The 20,134-nt window shown below is 47.9% G+C and overlaps 1 protein-coding gene across 1 annotated transcript in view; it reads left to right on the forward strand.

Moving 5' to 3' along the window:
- Window positions 1-7,113: 7,113 nt before the first annotated feature.
- MAPRE3 (microtubule associated protein RP/EB family member 3) overlaps window positions 7,114-20,134 on the forward strand; it is a 55,461-nt gene continuing 42,440 nt past the window's right edge. Inside the window, exon 1 of the mRNA XM_040992947.1 lies at window positions 7,114-7,258. The gene's annotated coding sequence lies outside the window, so the exon portion shown is untranslated. The remainder of the gene's footprint in view (window positions 7,259-20,134) is intronic.

The following is a 20,134-nucleotide window of genomic DNA, read 5'->3' on the forward strand; positions in this document are numbered from 1 at the left end:
TTCTCAGGCCACAAGCAGGAAGCTTGATGGGAAGCAAGGCCACCGGGATCGAACCCGACACCTATAAGGGATTCTGGGGCAAGGACTTTAGCCACTAGACTACCATGTATCTTTTTTTTTTTTTTTTAAGAAAGCTTCCTTGAATCTCTAAGTAAGATGTAGACCCTAGGCAGACATGATTATTCTCTAATTCTTCCCATGCTCCCGTGACTCTCCCATCCCCAGAAGTTAGTCAAATTAGTTGGAGGACAGCCAAGGGCACTAGAGGCAGAGGAGTTAGGTGAGAACATTGCCATCCAGAATGAGTCCTCTGACAATGGCCTTGAGGCTGCAACAGAGGTGGCACCAGAGGTGGCAGAGACTGGAGACAGCAAGGGAAGATGGGGGGCTCAGCCATAACCCAGGCAAGAGATGGTCAGGGTAAAGGAGAGAGAGGGGACAGGTCTGAGAGCCAATGGGATTTGACACCTGTCAATGGGATTTGACACCTGTCTTGGGGGCTTGGAAAAGGGGGTGAGTCATGGTCATCCACTCTCTTCTTGGAGAGTGATGTATAAACAATAAGTGAGAATATATGAAGGGTAAGTAGTGGAGGGGGCAAATAAGCTTCATTTGAGCACTCTGGCCTTGAGGTGCCTGTGGCATGTGGGTCGGAGGCTGTCCAGTAGACAAGGATGGGGTGGGCGAGCTGGGAGAAAGGGCTAGGGCAGAGGTTCAGATTCTGGAATCATGGCAATGAGTGAAGCCGCTCAGGGTGTAGAGGAAGGATCCAGGAAGATGAGATGGGAGCGCGGGGACCCATCAAACAGACAGGGCAGATTTGGCAGCAAGGGAGACTGGGGAAAGGAATAGCAAGGGGTCGGAAATCTGACACGTAAGGTATAGGCCAAAGAAAAAGTGAACAGACTGGATTTCGTGAAAGCTTTAAACCTGTATGCATTACACAGTATCAACAGAGGAAAAAAAGGCAATCCATGGCATGAGGAATTATTTACAAATCATATTTCCGATAAGGGATTCATATTGAGAATCTATAAAGAATCTTTAAAACAATCAGATATCACCTGATTCAAGTCATTTGAAAAGGTACTTCTCCAAAGAAGACACACACAAATGGCCCAAAGCACACAAAGCTAGACCCCAAGCTGAATATTTGGGAATACTCATGAAAACTATGAAAATATAGCACCTCACACCCATCGGATGACCACTATCAGAAAAGCAGAAAGTGCCAAATGTTGGAGGAAGTGGATCAATTGGAACCCTAGATGCTGCTCATGGTACAGCATTGCCAGATGGTACAGCTGCCATGGTAAACACTGAAGAATGTAAAATGGTACAACCATCATTGTGGGTCCTCCAAGAACTAAAAATAGAATTGGGCAGTTCCAGCAATGTACCCAGCAATCCCACTCCGGCGTATACTCCTATCTCTCAAAGAATTTAAAACTCGGTATTGCAGAGATGTTCATGACACTATCGCCTACAACAGCCACACCATGAGAAGTAATCAAAATGTGCTCTGCGTAGGTGACTAAGTGGTAAATGCATACAATGGAGTATTGTTCAGACTTTAAGAAATATATTATTTAGGCTTGAAAGAAATAAAATTCAGTCTTCAGAAGGAAGAGAATAGCCTATCTTAAAAACGGTGCAGGGGTTGTACTCAAGGGTCGGGAAACAAGGACTCATGTCTACACCAGGACCTGACTTAGACCATGAACTCTGACAAATGCTATGAACTCAGATGAATCTTTAGGACACAATGTTAAGTGAATTAAGTTGCAAAAGGACCTATACTGTCTAATTCCATGCGTATGAGATGCCTAGAAGATCAAAACCAGAGACACAATAGAGTGGTGGGTACCAGAGCCTGGGGTGAAGATACAATGGGAAATTCTCATTTCATGAGACAAAGTTTTAATTTTGTAAAGATTTTTATTTTTACTTGAAAGGCAGATTCATAGAGACTAGGCAAGACAGAGAGAAAGATCTTTCATCTATTAGTTCACTCCCCACATAGCCACAAAGGTCACAGCTGAAGTGATTTGAATTCAGGAGCCAGGAGCTTCTTCCAAGTCTCCCATGTGGGTGCAGGGGTTCAAACACTTGGGTCATCATCCAGTGCTTTCTCAGGCCATAAGCAAGGAGCTGGATCAGAAGCTGGAGCAGCTGAGACTAGAACCAGCACTCTTATGGATGCCAGCACTTGAGGTTGAAGGATTAGTCTGTTGAGCCATGGTGCCAGCCCCAAGTTCCAATTTTATAAAATGAAGAGATGGATGGTGGTGTTGGTTATACAACATTATGATGCATTTAATACCATACTGTGTACTTTAGAGTGGCTACAATGTTAAATTTTGTCATATGTACTTCATTACAATTTTAAAGAAACAATTGGAAAAAAATAAAGTCAGGAGGCTCCCCGGCCCCTTGGAGAAGTGGCTGATTCTATGGCTGGGGCGGAAGCTTGAGATGAGCCAGGAACACTTTGTGCCAGAAAGTCAGGAAGTGCTCAAAGAATGACCAGGACAAGTCCAAAGGACATGAGAGGGTGGGCGGAGTTTGAAGTCTACGCCTCTGGCCCAATCTGTAACAGCTTGAGTATCAAGACAAATAATCCAAAGAAAGAATTATAACCTGTGGGGAAAACATCCTGGCCCACCCAGGGGTGGGTAAGTGGGAGTGCACCGGAGCCCTCATCAGGTCAGAGGAGCTGGATGTCAGACGAGGAGTGACCGCTGTGTGCACCTGGTTCGCTCCTTCCGGAAACGAGAGTGTCCACAGCAGTTACCTCGTACTGGGGCCACTGCTGCTCATTGAACATGTGAGGGGCAGGTGACTCTACTTCCCAGGGCTCCAGACCAAGGACTGGTACCAGCTCAGGAGTTATGCTAAGGACCTGGGCCTGTGCAACCATGTCCTCCACCAAGACCTACCTCCACAGAGGAGATCCTGTCTTGGGGCTCACGCTGTCAAGGAATGTGATTTGGGGTCTTGGGCTGGGGGGGTGAGTGTGTTTTGCACGAGCAGAATATGAATTGTGGCAGATGGAAGCAAAGGTGGCTTCTATTTCCTATACACATATTCTTTTATATTTTCTTTTTATGGGCACATAATAAGTGTATGTATTTATGGGATACGGGCGCGATAATACTTGTAGACAGTGTGTTATAATTACATCAAGACGATTAGCATTTCCAGCTTATCATTTCATTGTGTTTGAACCTTTGAACTCAGCACTTGTAGTCCTTAACAGGTGGCTATAAGCTGTAATCACCCCCTGAGCTGTGGCACACCAGAACTTAGTCCTCTTATCTAATTGCATTTTGGTACCTGTTATCCAAGCTCCTTCCAGCCCCTCCTCTACCCTGTTTGGCCTGTAATAACCGCCATTCTAGTCTCTTCTTTTAGGTGCACATCTTAGCTTTGCCACATGAGAAAAAAAAATACAGCATTTTTTCTCCTATGTCTGGTTTATTTCAATTAACATAATATCCTACACTTCCATCCATTGCTGCACAAATGCCCAAATTCATGTACCACTATTTCTCATTTACCTACTGATGAGCAAGTGGGTTCATTCCATATCTTGGCCATTGTGACTAGTGTGGCAATAAACACACAGGATGTGGGTATCTCAAATATTCTGATTTCATTTCCTTTTGCTGCACCCAGAATTGGGATAACTAAATCACAAGGTAGATCCATTTTTAGCTTTTTGAGGAATCCCTGCAAGGTTGCAGAATTCCCTTCTGTCAATGTGCTCACTGGAATCTTTTATTTTTAGCTTTTTTGGTAACAGCCATTCTAACAGGGGTGAGATAACTCCTTAGGACTTTGATTATATTACCTGCTGACTGGTCATGCTGAGCACTTTTTCCATGGGCTTATTGGCCACATGTAGATCTCTTTTTGAAAAACACTCCTCTCCAAATCAATAGTCCATTTTTTAAAAAAGATTCAGTTTATTTTTATTGGAAAGGCGGATATACAGAGAGGAGAGACAGAGAGGAAGATCTTCCGTCCGATGATTCACTCCCCAAGTGAGCACAACGGCCGATGCTATGGCAATCTGAAGCCAGGAGTCTCTTCCAGGTCTCCCACACGGGTGCAGGATCCCAAAGCCTTGGGTCTTCCTCAACTGCTTTCCCAGGCCACAGGCAGGGAGCTGGATGGGAAGCAGGGCTGCCGGGATTAGAACCGGCGGCCATATGGGATCCCGGGCACGCAAGGCAAGGACCTTAACCACTGTGCCATCGCGCCAGGCCCAATAGTCCATTTTTAAATTGAATTATTGGGGGGGGGGGTGATTTTTGTTGTGATTTTTTTTCCCGTGTATGTTCTGGATACTAATCCTTTGCCCAATGAATAGTTGGCAAACCCTTTCTTCTATTCTGTAGGTCTTTCTCCACCTACTTTTGTTTTTACTGCCCATGCTTCAGGGGTCTTATCTCCACTCCCAATCAATGAAGAGAACAAAGGGAAGTGCATGATGCTGAAACAAGCTTATAAGAGGGGATGGAACTCGACTCATCTTTCGTGACACCCACACTTGAAACCTTCAGCCCCCAGGTAAGCAGGTCAATGGCCCCCAGCCACAACAGGTGAGAGAGCTCCAGTCTACTCTGACACAACATCAAGAGAGAAGGCTGCCTTCCAGGCAGGCCAGCACCACCCAATGGAGCTGTCCAATCCCTCGCCCCTCAGAAACAGGGAGGAAGCAATAGTTGCTTGCCTAAACCACGATGTGGCTAGTTTTGCAGAAATGGTAACCTAAATAGGGTTAAGGGTCGTACATGGGGAATGTGGGTGAAATGCATGGCCAGAGTCTTTGTCCAATGCTCTTCCACCCAAGGTGCTGGAGCAGGTCACCGTGTCCACCCAGGTCCACACCTGCCATCCACAGGGCAGACTTGGAGCTTCAGCAGGGCAGGTGAGTCTATGTAGCCCTCAATTTCCTGGCCACATAGCAACAGCACTTCCCGTCCTGCAGCTCGGTAGCCACAAAGGCTGGGCTTTTACATTTTATTTTACTTTTGAAATTCTCCTATTCACACAATCATCTTGGGGATCATTGTCTTCCAGGCGTCCTTAGAGGTACTGGCTCAGGACATGTGGGGTCCCTCTCTTTCCTACTCTGTAATCTGTGTCCTCTCCTGTCCCCTGAGGATGTGCTCCAATACCTGAGTTCTGGGAAGGCAACACAGCATTTCTGAGGTCTCAATGAGCACAGCGATGTTTGCCAACAGTGCCCAGTGAGCGTTGGGGTGGGCAGCACAGTAGACTGATAGGTGTGGTGACTTACGCTGCACACAGAAGACGACAAGAGTTCCAGAGGCATCGGAAACCAGTGGATTCTCCACTACATACACATCATCAAAAATAAAATTTGAAAAAAGGAAGAAACCAGTGGAAATTTTGAAATGGTTAGGATTCTGGAAACAGAGATTCGGAGTCCCTATGCGTAGGAGACTAGAGTGTTGGCATTAAGAGCTCAGCAGGTGGGAGAGTTCCAACAACAGCAGAAGTCCTGAAAGACAAAACCTGCTTGGGACAGTCCAGGGCAGGTGGGCGGAGCCTCGGTGGTGGTTAGGCCAGAAAGAGTGAAGGAAATCCTGGGCTAATCTGGGGACGTTGGCACCCTCTGTGCTAGCTGCCAAGAGGACAGATGAATGTGACAGGATTCCTGTGCCTACCAGGGACACAGAGTCTGACCAGGGAGACAGGCACCCAACAAGGACACAACGGACAATCCTGACTAATGCATGTGATGCAGAAGGTGTGTCAAAGGCAGGGACCGGGCGACCTCAGGACAGCTGTGGGGCTGTGGGAAGGACAGCCAGAAGCCGTACGAAGAGATACAAGCTAGGGACCCCACAGTGTGGGGTGGGAAGCTTGCTGGAGCCCTGGGGTGGTAGTGGTGGGATCAGGGGAGGGCAGGAGCGGCAAGCGGGAGCTAGACCAACTTGGGAGACCTACAAAAGCTGCAGTGATTGAGCCTAGTGGGGTGGCTCAATAGGCTAATCCTCTACCTGTGATGCTGGCATTCCATATGGGTGTTGGTTTGTGTCCTGGCTGATCCACTTCTGACCCAACTCCCTGCTTATGGCCTGGGAAAGCAGCAGAGGATGGCCCAAGCACTTGGACCTTGCACCCACATCAGAGACCTGGAGGAAGCTCATGGCTCATGGCTTCGGGTCAGTCCAGCTTCAGCCCTTGTAGCTATTTGGGGAGTGAACCAGTGGATAGAAGATCTTTGTCTCCCCTTCTCTCTGTAAATCTGCCCTACCAATAAAAATTCGTAAGTATGAAAAAGATAGAAAAAGGAAGAAAGAAAGAAAGAAAGAAAGAAAGAAAGAAAGAAAGAAAGAAAGAAAGAAAGAAAGAAAGAAAGAAAGAAAGAGGAAGAATAGAAAAGAAAGAGTAAATAAAGAAATAAGTCTTGGAGTGGCGGGTGGAGGACCCCAATGCCCTTGTAAAGGAGGGTGAGCACCAACACGCTGGGAGACACAGGTTTGATAAACATGTGGGATACAGGCACACACGCTTGGGACACCCGCACTTGGGTGTAAAGGTGTAGATTATTCTGGTAGGAAGCCAAGGGGCATGTCTAAGCTGGGTACGGGAAATTGAACTTGGAGATGAGAGTTAACAGACTATGATTGCCCAGCATCGGCTGACAGAAGAGGGAAAAGCCGGCCTTAGCTTCGCGGTGTCGCTGAAGGCGGAGGAAGAAGCCCTGCCGAGAGAGAAGAACCCGTTGTCCGGCTAAGCTGGGAATCAGGTGTACACGGTTGTAGCGGAGGAATTGTTAGGCTGTTGCTAAGGAAAAGGGAAAGGGGCGATTCCCAGTTGCCACGGTGACGGGGAAGGAGCGTTCCGTCAGTACCGAGTTGGTGTGGTCGCCTCGTTGCTACGGCGACCAGGAGCGACTGTTCTCACCGCCCTATCCCCTCACCCGCCAGTCGCTAGGACAAGGTGGAGGTAGGGGCTGTCGTCCTCCCGCCGCCCGGTTGCCTTGGAGACGGCGGGCGCCCTGGCCCCGCCCCGCTCGGACTGACAGCCCTGGCCGCATCGCGCCTGCGCAGTGCTCTCTTCCCCCGCAGTGTCTGTGCGTTGGAGCCGGAGACCGCGGCGGCCTCTGCTAGGACCCTCCGCCCCGAGCCGCCGGCCGGAGCCGCAGCCGCAGCCGCAGCGCCCCTGCCGCTGTCCCCTCCCCGCCCCTGCCGCCTCCGCCGGAGCCGCCTCGCGCACTGTGAGTCGGGCTGAGGCGACAGTCGCCGTGGGGCTGAGTCAGCGGGAGGCCCGGGCCGGGGCTGGGGGAGGGGAACCGGGCTCCCCGCTCGCCCTCCACCCGCGCCCCCCTAGCCGCGTCTCCGCTGCCCGCCCCCCGCGCTCCGTCCCTCTCTCGGGGCTCCCTGCGGCCTCGGCGGCCGGGCTCCCCGAGCCACTCCTCCTCCTCCCCTTCCTTCCCGCCCTCCCTGCCGACCCATCTGAGAGGTCCTTCCGCGAGAGATGGGGCGCTACCGCATCCACCCCCCTCCCGCCTCAACTACGTCGCTCGTCCTTGTCCCCTCTCTGCTGCTCCTGGGCCTCCTGGGTTTGCCATGAGAGGTGACAAGGGAGAACGGAGGGAGACCTGCCTGGGGGGAGGGGACTCGTTCCGCCGGTCCCAACCTGGGGGCTCCCCTCGAAGCGGGTGGGAGTTCTGAGCGCGCGCTCCTGCGCTGGCTGGTCTGAGGGAGCAGGTCTGGACTGTTCTAACCTGCTGCTGGGGGCTGCTGGGGGCTTTCAGAGTCGATTTTGATGAGCCGGATTCAGCCCCATCGGAATCAGCTACTGCTGGGTGGACCCCGCTGGTGTGCGCCCGGCGGTGGCCTTCCCAAGCCCAGCTCCTGGCCTGACCGCGGGGTTTGTAGGGGAGAGGGGAGACAGCAACAGCGAGGGCAAAAAAAAAAAAAAAAAAGAAAAAAATGTTGCCTGTGCTTCCGGTGTGGTGTTATGAATAAGCATCTTGCAGTGCTGTTTTAAAATGCATTAAAAAAAAATTCACAATACGACCGTGGCGGGATGTGGGGTTTGGAAACAGGCCTGACTCTGTTTAAGGGGTGGTGGTGGGGCTTGACAGAGATACCTGTGTTTGACTAACAGAAGAAGGGAAGGTCTGAGGCCGCTGGCCCTGCTGCCTGGACAGGACTACTAGTGCGCTTGGACGATTCCTGGGGCTGGTGGCTAACTTTCCACTTTCCCACCTTGCAGTCTCTGATCTTGGCATGAAGGAGATTGCCCAACGGTGGTTGTTTTTCCCCTCCCAGCAGACACTGAGCTGAAGTCAGAGCTGGTTGCCCACAGCCAGAAGCTCTTAAAAAAAGACTTGCCCCAACTCGAGGACTGCTGCCTGCTGGGTATGCTTGCCTCCGTATTCAACGTCCTTTGATTCTTTCTTCCTCATTGGCTTCCTAATTCCAGGGCACTGTTTGAAAATATGTGTGCACAGGAGCCAGTCCTGTCCCAGTGGCTGTAGGGGCTCGACTCCATGCTGTGAAAGGTGTGGTCCATCCCCCTTCTGACAGTCGTGGTGGGGTGAGCAGCTCATTTGGAGTTTCGGGGCTTATTAGTGATGAGCTGGCTCCTCGGCTTTGCTCAATCATGGCCTGTTGGCAGCGTCCTCCCCGGAGCCACTCCCCACCCTCCTGCCCATCAGATTAGTTTACAGTAGCAAAGACGGCTGTCGCCCTACTTTTAAACTAGACATGAAGTTGAGGAAAAGTACGGCCCCCGGCCCCCAGCTTGCAGGGCCACTTCTGCGTTGTGAATGCCAGTCTGGGGTTTGGTGGGATGCACCTGCCTGTGGCACAGTGGGACCCGCGGGGGCCTGAGCGTTCCATTCCTTCACTGTGGTCCTCTCTGTGTGTCGCATAGCTCACCGAAATACCGGGGCAGGGCAGGCGCGGACAGCTGTGCCCGAGAGCTTGCTCCTCATGGGCCGAGGGTATTTTGGGAATCAAGCGATATTACTGGGATGGAGGGTTGTGAATTAAGAAGCAAGAAAATGTGTCAAGACTAGACAGATCAGGAGGGTGTGAGGAATATCTCCCCTTTCCAGTATGCCATGGGACAGTGTATTTTCAGATCATCAGAGATGATGTTTATGTGGGCTAATTTGCCTTTGAAATCCATCCTAGTGTTTTATGAGATAATGACGGAATACGTTTGAAACTGCTGCTGAGGAAGCAGGACTGATTCTTGTCCGGCTGTTACTGAATGTGATTGTTGAGAAGGGGTGGGGTGCAGTGGGTTAAGCCACCGCTTGGGGTGCACACATTCCTTATTAGGGAAATTCTCCACACATCCAGTCCAGCTTCCTGCTAATGCACCTGACACGAGGCAGATGGCCCACATGCTTGCATTCCTACCACCCATGTGGGGGACCCAGGTGAAGTTCCTGGCTCCTGGCTTCAGCCTGGCTGTTGCTGGTGTTTGGGGAGTGAACCAGCAGATGGAGCATTCCCCTACCAGTCCCATGTGTGTGTATGTGTGTCCCTCTCTGTCACTTTGTCTTTTGAATAAACAAATCAGTCTTAAAGACAAGGGGGAAGTTTCATAATTTGAACTAGGCTGGAACTGAGTCTATGAGTGAGATGTTACATTTTGTTTTGTTTTGTTAGGGTTCTTTTTCCTTGATTGTAAGACACACCAGTTTTTAGGGAAAAGATTTAATGCATGTATTGATTTCAAGGTACATTCCAACTTCGGAAATATTCAAGCAGTTAAACAATGGTGAGACTTGGAGGAGGTATTTGTGCATCTTAGAACCAAGGAAGAGGGGTCTTTCCTGCAGTCTTGCAGGATGCTGTGGTTGTCCTCTGGTGTCCTCTCCAGGCTGGTCCTTGGGGCCTCATTCAAGACAGTCAGTTGGTGTGAGGCATGGCAGGTGTCTATTGAATGGCACCAAGTTCCCGGATAGGAATCTCAAAGGCCTTGAGGTGGTGTTATCTAGAAACTGAGCAGTTAGCCAGTCGAGGAACTGCCTGAATCAAGCCGTGTGACTTTTTTTGGGAGTTGGGCAGACACTGTGACTTTCCTGAGCTAGAATACAACTGTCCTGACTTGTTTATAAACACATTCAGAGAGACCCTGAAGCGTATGTCTTCCTCCTCCGCTTTAGGACATAGGAGCCCAAGAGGACCCCAGAAGGTATGGTCTCGTGTCTCCAGATTTTGACATGAGACTTGAGAGACTTGCCCAACATCATCCAGCTAATAAAGAAGTCTGAAAAAAAAAAAGACATTGCATAAGTGGTGTAATGCTGTGCCTAGGAGTGCTGGTGGTTATTAGTGGCTGAGCCAGGATTAGAACGTAGATTGCTAGATTTGAACTATTCTGTGACACTACATTGCTTCATCTCTCATGTTTACTACACCAGAGAGCTTCATAAAAATAATTTAGTAGTCTGTAATTAGCCCTTTGGACCCGGGCTTGTTTGATTGCCTGAGATGTTGCAGAGGTAGTCAAAATTTAGTGTCAGATTGTCTGATTAAATATTTATTCTTGCCACCTCAAAAATAATATTTCTTTATACATCCTGACTTCAAGAAGGTTTTTCATGTCTTTTTCTCTTCTTTTCTTTTTTCCTATTTCCATCAGCTAGCAAAAAGCAAACCTGGAATTTGGAATAGCCTCAGCTTCTTATCTGTGAGGCTGTCACATTCCAGAAAGCAAGGTACAATGGCACCTTGGGTTACAGGGTTGTCCTCCTGCCCTCAGAACGAAGCCCTGTTTGGTTCCAGGGAGCCCTAGGGTCTCTTAGGCCCTGTTTTTGGCAAAGGGAAGTTCCTGGCCTCTGGAAGCAGACAGACTTGAGTTCAAATCCCAGTCCTGCCCAGTGGCAGCTTCCTCACTGTGTGGCTGTGTGCGAGTCATGTGGTCTCTGAGCTCCAGTTTCCTCATCTGTAAATCTGGACTCTGGACTAGTAGCTATCTATTTTCCAGGGTTGTAGGAATCAATAAAGTATGTAGAACAGCCGCTGACTAAAGAATAGCAAACATTCTTTTATATTCTCCAACAAATAAACCTGCTTCTGCAGTTTATCATGATTAGCATGTGTCTTGGATCCTCAATTCAGTAGCGGCATCCACCCCCAACTTTTGTGAAGCTCATGGCGTATTTAATATGCACAGAGAGACTTGTCCTGTGAAAACCTAGTGTTCCCAGGGTTACTTGTGCTGCTAGAACAGGAGTACATGAAACGACCATTCATGCATTCAGTTGACCTGATTATTGGAAAGTCTGGAGGGCAGGAGCCCTTTATGCCCGGAGAGTACCCAGCTGCTGTGTGGATGTGTGTCTTGGGGGTGAGTCCTCCCATTGGGGAAGCCAAGCTCTGGAGTAATCTCCCTAAGTAATGGAAAAGCTGTTTGTGAGCACACCTCACGTGGCCTCCACTCACCTCCTCTGTGCTAAAGGTGTGGCTTTGTTGGGTAACCTGGCTCAGCTAAGTTCAAATCTCTTGGCTCAGGTTGGTGACTTGGTTTGGGTCACTGGAGGATCCAGAGGGCAAGAGAAAGGAGCTGTTCGTCTTAGGAGGGGGACCTGTCACTAATGAGGCAAGGCCAGGGGAAGACCTCTTGGTTGGGAACATTTAAATACTCAAGTAACCAAGGAGTCTGGGGCAAGCCATTCAACTGGGAACACATGAAGGGCTTAAATTCCTAGATAAGCTCATTCAGGAACATCCCCGGGTACAGGTATCCAAAGGTAGAAAACAGGAACACAGTCATTTCTACCCCTGGGAAGTGGGAGAGAGGATAGGAGGTTACTCCAAGGCAGCCATTACTTTTTAGGCTTTGAGATGCTTTGTGATAAGGAATGTGCATGTTTTTGTGGTATAATGAATTCCAAATAGCATAGGTAGTGATTGTTGGTGATTCATTACACTGTGATCCAGCAGAAGCAATTGCCTTGACCTTTGATGCATGAGCCAAGGTGGATTAAAGTGGCTCCTTTGGGTGGGCCAAGCAGATTTGCACCAAAACAGGCTCTTAAGTGGAAGAGCCCTCCGCAGTGGTCCAGGGTGCTCCACGGACCAAATACCCCGCCAGTCGTCCCTGGTCTTTCGCTTCTCTTCAGTCCCTTGCATCACTTCACCCACTGACACTGTCATCATCTCACTTGCATGCTAACTTAATTTTCAGCTACTGACAAAAATGACACCTGACCCAAACAACCTTTTATGAAACAAAATGCATTCCTTTTATTTAGAGTCAGGAGGACTTGGTGTTTATAGGAGCTGAAACGCTAGCTGACCAGCTCTGTGATCATAGCTGCATTGTACATGAGACCTGCTGATCCGCACATCTTTGTTAGAATGATTGAAGAAGGGCCTCTGTTAAAAATTCCGGATCAGCTGTGGTAACATTGTTCAATCGTCGAACTTTCACTTTTGTCCGACATTGGCCGGTTGTAGTCTTTAGCTTGATGCCCTGTTTTATTATAGAAAGATGACACATCTATCATTTGGTGCTTTGGGCTGCTTACCCAGGAGTCAGGATCGCTTGTGCTGAGTAATTCACATTCCATCACCCAATCTTCCCTCTGGCCAGGAGTTCACATTTGTGGGACAGTTGGCCAAAGCTGACGAGACATCCTGTGGCCAATACTAAGCTGACTTCTAGATCTTATTTGCACTAGTACTTTGCCCTCCCAACTTTGACCGGATGTGGTTACTCAGTTTTTTAGCACAGCATCAGTGTTTGGGTTTCTGAGTGCTTCATTTGCCTCAAGTAAATAAAAACTTGGTCCATACAAAATGTTTTAGCTCCATGCAAAATGATTGTCCTTAAACTATTTCCTATATATAGATCTATACCACTTGTGTGATATGTTTAAAATAACTGCGCAAGAAACATGATGTACCCAGTAGTTTCGAATATATATATATATATGTGAATATATATATATCTCAAAAGCCTTGAAAGGACATGTATCTTTAGACCAGAAATTTCCATTCTAGGAATATTTAAAAAAATCAGAGGTGTGTTTAAAAATACTTACACAAGATTTTTGTGACACAACATTATTAATAACATCAAACATTTACAACAACCAAAAGGGTCAGGAATCGGGGATTAGTCAGATAAAATACTGTACAGGCATTAAAAGCATTTATAGAGCAGTATTTGTTGACATCAGACCTTTACATGTAATCATTGAAAATAGCAGGGTGCAAAATAGTATGTCAAAGATGGTGCCATTTTTGCAAAGAGAAATATGTCCCATCTGAAGTGACTGTCACTGAATAATTGGATTGTAAATAAACGGCACTTTCTTAGTGATTTTAGTGGGGGGTTTTTTTTGCAATAAACAGTTATGACTTTATTACATTTTAAAAATTTTTATTTAATTGAAAGTCAGAATGGCAGAGAGGTGGAGACAGAGAAATTCCATCCACTGGTTCACTCCTCAGATGTCTTCATTGACCAGAACTGAGCCATACTGAACCAGGTCTCCCACATGTTTGGCAAGATCTTAGTAACTTGAGCCATCACCTGCTGCCTCCCAGGCACATCAGCAGGGGGCTGGATCAGAAGTGAAGGCAAGGGTCCAGTGTGGTAGCTCAGTGGTTAGAGTTATCACCTTGCAGGCACCAGGATCCCACATGGACGCCAGTTCTAATCCCGGCAGCCCCGCTTCCCATCCAGCTCCCTGCTTGTGGCCTGGGAAAGCAGTTGAGGGCGGCCCAAAGCTTTGGGACCCTGCAACTGTGTGGGAAACCCACCAGAAGAGGCTCCTGGCTTCAGATCAGCACAGCTCTGGCCATTGTGGCTGCTTGGTGAATGGATCATTGGACAGAAGATCTTTCTCTCTCTCTTCCTCTCTGTATAGCTGACTTTGCAATAAAATAAATAAATCTTTAAAAAAGGAAACAAAAAAGCGAAGGCAGGACTTATTCTCAGACATTCCAGTGTGGGATGCAAGTATCGCAAGCAATGGCTTAACTTGCTGTGCCACAATACCCAGCCCCCCCTTTTGCATTTTTAAGCTAGTAACTTGCAGATTGTATTTAGCAGAGCAGTCTTTAAGAAAATCACAACATATCCACTTTTTAATGGTTATCCCGATTCAGTGCTGTCATGACGGGCAACAGGAACATTTCTCCAAGGTATTTCCTTAGATAGTCCTTTTTTTCTTCCTTGACAGAGAGTATGTCCAATGAATTACTGTGTGCGCATGAGAACCACAGCTTGGAAGTTCCAGGGTCTATACATCCAAATAAGATATGTTTTAAAATGTGAAAATAAGATGGGTCATAAGGTAGTCATAGTCATCTTTACCTCTTGACTCTGGCCATTTAATTTTTTCAGAAGGTAAACTGGCTACAGTGAGCAATAATGTGTATTTCAAAATAGCAAAAAGGGAGGATTTTGAATGTTCACACTACAAAAGTAATGAATGTTTAAGGTGCTGAGCACGCAAATTACCTGACTTGAGGTATACACATGTCAAACAATACATTGTGCCCCATAGATATGTACAGTTATTAGATGTCATCCAAAAATAGCATCAAAATAATAAATCTATCAGAAAGTTTTAGGGTGGCTTTTCTTGCTATAATGTCATTGTGAATCCTCTGGGTTCCCAGTTCCCCAGTGTCCCACAAAGTTGTGTGTCCCAGGTGAGTAGTCAGGTGCCCTAGGAGCTGTCTGAAGTGAAAGACTGTTCAGACCTGCCCCAGCCCAGCCCCCTCCTCCCTTTGCCCTTGGTCACCTTGTTTTGCACCTTCAGCTGCGGGCCCCTTTTCCTTGCAGGGCTGGGGAAAGTTGGGTTCCCACCAGTGGCTGATACCTGATACCCAGAAGCCCTCCACAGGACCAGGCTGCTCAACTCCCTCTGCGTGCCAGGCCACTGGAGCTGCTGATGGGCAGGATGGACTGGCCAACACTGGCCTCCTGCCCTCATCTTTCACACACACACACACACACACACACACACACACACACTGTACGGTGCCTCAGCAGTCCAGGACTGAGGGCTGTGATACCTACCTGCTGGTGGTGGAGTGTGCCTAACTCTGAGCACTGGCAAATGGAGCTTCTGGATTCCTCTTCGGGAGTCAGAACTTAGCATGGAGGAACATATGGCCTGTCGCAGGCTCGGCCTGCGCGTCAGTAAATGTTTGAGAAGCAGGACCTGCCCCTTCTTCCAAATGCTTCTGACTCCCCAAACACTTGTCCCAGATGGGTGGGGGCCCTCCCAGCTGCCTGGAATTATTAGTGAACCAGTCTGGGGGGGCTGGCTGGCAGAGCTCCATCACGTGGTGACAGTGACTGTCAGAAAAGCCGTCATCTTAGCTTGTGAGCACTGTTCTCTTGAGTACCTTGCCATGTTCTGTAACAGCCTGGTCACCTTGTAATGCTGTTTTCTGACTCTCATGAAATCCTAGCTGCTTCTGAATCAGCAGGCTCACAGCTGGGACAAGTGCATGTGTTGCCATACAAAGGGGGCAGGTCTTGGACCACTGGGTGAAATTAGATTCCCCCTCCCGTGTGAGGAATGCCACTGGAGGCTTATCTTGGGCACCGTATGCACACCGTGTAGCCAGGCTTTGCTGCAGCACCGGACTCTTGGCAGCCAGCCACCCCTCACCCCTTCCCTGCAGGCTGGGGACACTTATCAAGGACTCTGACTTGTTCTGATTTTAGATAGGAAGAGCTCACAGCTCAAGGCTCCCACTTTCGGCATCCCATTAACACTCTGAGGTGACAAGACCACTGCTGAGTACAGAGATGTGTTAGGCTAGCCCCAAAATAGCAGGATACAGTGGGGGTTTTTTAGTTGTTGCTTTCATATGTATGTTTGTTTGGGCAATAGGGAGCAGGGGACAGAGGAAGATCTTACATCTACTGGTTCGCCCCTAAAAAACCAAGAACCAGGAACTCCATCCTGGGTTTTCACATGGGTGCGGGGGCTCAAACACTTTGACCATCATCTGTTACCTGTCCGGGCATATTAGCAGGGAGTTGGATCAGAAGTGGAGCAGCCAGGACTGAAATTGTTGTTCATAGGGCGTGCTGGCATTGTGGTGCACTGGGTTACCCAAAGGCCTTACACAATAAGAATTAGTCAAGTCCCTTCTTTGTGTTGTATTCTATAGCCCCATAAGTTATGAAAAAGATCAGTCCCTTTCCACAAGGAAGTTGTTCCGTGGTATAGAAGAGGGGATGTGAGGGCCCGGCACAGTGGCCTAGCGGCTAAAGTTCTCGTCTTGAACATGCCAGGATTCCATATGGGCTCCGGTTCTAATCCCGGCAGCTCCTCTTCCCATCCAGCTCCCTGCTTGTGGCCTGGGAAAGCAGTCGAGGACAGCCCAATGCTTTGGGATCCTGCACCCACATGGGAGAGCTGGAGGAAGTTCTTGGCTCCTGGCTCTGGATCAGCATAGCACCGGCCGTTGCACTCACTTGGGGAGTGAATCATCGGACGGAAGATCTTCCTCTCTGTCTCTCCTCCTCTCTGTATATCTGACTTTGTAATAAAAATAATAAATCTTAAAAAAAAAAAAGAAGGGCTGGGGTGTGGAGGTGCCACTGCATATGGATGTCAGGGACATGGATCTGGTATTTTCTTGTATTAGACATCATCTCTGTCCATAAGGAATCCAGCTAACATTCTGGCGAGACAGCTGACATAAAACTATATGTAAGTACCACCAAGGGGATAAGAAGGAGAAGGGAAGGCATATTTTTATAACTTTGGAGGGGTGACCCCTGGGCCTGGAAGACCCTGAGAAGGCTTTGGAAGAGAACAGCATGCTGGCACTGAGCATGTGGCATGGTTCAGGATCTTACCAGAGGACGACCTGGGAAAAGAGCAAAATAAATTAAAAGAATAGGTGTTACTGAGTCTAAATCCTAAAAAGATTCCAAAAGGAAAATAATCATTGTGAACAGGAGTTAACGCAAAGACTAGCTGCAGGACGTGAAGCTGACCTTGTCCTGAAGATGATCAGTCTGTGAGCAGCAGAGAGGGCTTGGCAGAGCAGGATGCAGCATCAGCTGCAGAGTGCCCACAAGGGCCAGCGTGGCAGGGACCCGGGGGGCAGCTCACGCTGGCTGGAGTTCTAACTTGGGGAGAATACCGATGACATTAATCAGAAATAAGAAAGCTTAAAAAGACAGTTTGGAAATGAGTTTAGTTTTAGACTTGAAAGACTGGAAACAGTAGGACCATGAGATGTGACAATGGAATGGGAAATGAGAACAGTCAAAACAGTTTTCCCCCTAGAACCAGCAAATGGGGGTGAGGTTAAAGATGGAGCTGCATGTGTGGAATCTGCAACACCCAGGAGGGGTGGCTTCCTTCCAAGGGTGTCTCCAGAGATCTGGGGCACAGGATTCAAAGGCTGGCGCTAAAGTGATAAGCTCTGAGAATTGTGTGTAGTTGAGAAACAAATGATGAGATCTGGAGAAATTTGGATGGTTCTGCCACCTAAACTACACTAAAGGATCTCACTGGAAGACAGCAGGGGTGGCTGCTTCCGGTGCCAGCTCAGCAAAGCCACTGCCTGGAACTAAGGGGAGAAGGGAGAGAGGAAACAGATGGGAGGGGTGGTCACAGAAAAGGTCAGCAGGGAGGTGCAGGAAAATGGTACCCAGAAGTAGCTGTGGAATTGCAATTTCTGTTATAAAATAATTTTTATTCTCACTAAAGATTCATTTATTTGTTTGACAGACAGGAAAAGAGAAAAAAGAAGAAAAAAACCTTTCTTCTGTTGATTAACTCCCCGCATGGTTACAAGAACCAGGGACTCCCTCAGAGTCACCCACGTTGGGGGCAGGAGCCCAAGTATTCGGTCCCTCTTCTGCTGCTTTCCCAAGTGCTTTATGTGGGAGCTGGATAAGAAATAGATCAGATAGTACTTGAACTGGCACTTTGATATGGTATACCAGCGTTGAAAATGACAGCTTAACTGATTGTGCAACAACACCAGCCCCAGCAATTTTATTCTTTATCAGAAAACATACAAAATTATAATTTGGGGAGGGTAGCACAATGGTATAACAGGTAAAGAAAGCCATAGCCTAGGGCCCTGCATGGTAGCCTAGTGGCTAAAACCCTTGCCTTGCACATGCCAGGATCCCATATGGGTGCCAGTTTGTGTCCCAGTGACTCCGCTTCCCATCCAGCTCCCTACTTGTGGCCTGGGAAGGCATTAGAGGATGATCCAAAGCCTTGGTACTCTGCACCCACGGTCGTTGCAGGCACTTGGGGAGTGAATCAACAAATGGAAGAACTTTCTCCTTGTCTTTCCTCCTCTCTTTATATCTGATTTTCCAACAAAAATAATAATAAATAATCATAAGTAAATCTTTAAAAAAAAAAAAAAAAAAGAAGGAAAGCCATAGCCGGCAGTGCTAGCATCCCATATGAGCACTGGTTTAAGTCTCTGCTGTTCCACTTGTAATGCACCTGGGAAAGCAGCCAAAGATGGCTCAAGTGCTTGGACGGCACGCACGAAGGAGACCCAGAGAAACTCCTGGCTCCGCTCTGGTGAACCAGCAGAGAGAAGCTCATGCTTGTTGTCTCTCAATCTTTCCCTCTCTCTGTAACTACCTTCTAATAAATAAATAAATCTTTTTTTTAATTGTGATTTTTGTAGTAAGTTTTGTGATTGCAGTTTTCTCAAGACATTTTGTCTGTTAAAATGTTCTTCATTTTACAGGTTTCTCTGTGTTGACAGAATCCAAATCTCTGTCACTTCAAAGGCCCCCTTTCTTTCTGGGATAGCCCATCCTATTGATATGCAATATTCAAATCATTAGGCTTATCACTTCTCGGCCTTTTGGCTAAGATCCAGTGTAGCATCAAGTCATCAGGCTTCTATGAGGCAGCTGGGTGTTACCCACAGTTTGAAAGTGTATATATCTCTCTTGAGCATCCCTGGGTGACATTTTTCCTTTGTGAATAATTTCTTTGGAGCAGATTACATAAAGTGGAATTACAGGAGCAAAGGCTAAAATCTTGTCTTTAAAAAGTTATTTTAAAACTTTCTATTGGGCCCGGTGCGATAGTGTAATGGTTGGGGTCTTTGCCTTGAACGCACCAGGAACCCATATAGGCACCGGTTCTGATCCCAGCAGCTCCACTTCCCATCCAGCTCCCTGCTTGTGACCTGGGAAAGCAGTCAAGGACGGCCCAAAGCCTTGGGACCCTGCACTCGTGTGGGAGAACCGGAAAGAAGTTCCTGGCTTCTGGCTTTGGATTGGCACAGCGCCAGCTGTTGCGGCCACTTGGGGAGTGAGTCATCGGACAGAGGATCTTCCTTTCTGTCTCTCCTCCTCTCTGTACATCTGACTTTGTAATAAAAATAAATAAATCTTTTAAAAAAAACCTTTCTATTAGAATATGAAGGTAATATGGACTTTGAGTAAGTTTTGATAATAAGAAGGTCTTGATATCTTTTATGGCAGAACAGAAATGGTGATACAGTTGGCCTATCATATTCACAGATTTCAAATTCATGGATTTAACCAAACACGGGTCAAAGTATTTGAAAACAAAAAGCCCAGAATGTTCCAGAAAATAACACATGAATGTGGCACATGCTGAGTACTCACTGAGTCCACGTGAATGAAGTGACTACATTAAGTATTGTCCATAATCTTGGGATGATGTAACATGTGCAGGGGAATGTGCACAGGTTACTAGCAAGCAGTGTGGCACGTGGGAGGCGTGAGCATCCCCAGGCCTGTAGGGTCCTGGAGCCTGACCCCGAGGAAACCACAAGACAGCTGAGTTTGGGGAAAAGAGGTGCCAGTGAGATGGGAAACAAAGTGAAGAATGTTTAGGGTACCAGGGGAGGGGCCGCTTTGTAGGGGAGGGAGGATGTCCCCTCCTGTATGACAGGGGAAGGGATGGTTCTCTCTGTCCCTAATCTGCAAGGTGTAGTCCAGTTGACGTGAGTGTGGTTTCTGCTCAGAAAAGACCCATGTTTTCTCAGCAAAACAGACCAGGCCACTGGATGAGTAGGCATGGGAGGGACAGGCACTGGGGGTTGAGATCCCGAAGGTCTGAGTTGGCAGCAGTGAGAAATGTGCCTGGGCGGTTGAGCACTGAATGGAAGTCTTGTTT

The sequence above is a fragment of the Ochotona curzoniae genome, unplaced genomic scaffold, assembly GCF_017591425.1.
Source record: "Ochotona curzoniae isolate NIBS_2020 unplaced genomic scaffold, NIBS_Ocur_1.0 contig_883, whole genome shotgun sequence".
In the NCBI taxonomy this organism is placed as follows: Eukaryota; Metazoa; Chordata; class Mammalia; order Lagomorpha; family Ochotonidae; genus Ochotona; species Ochotona curzoniae.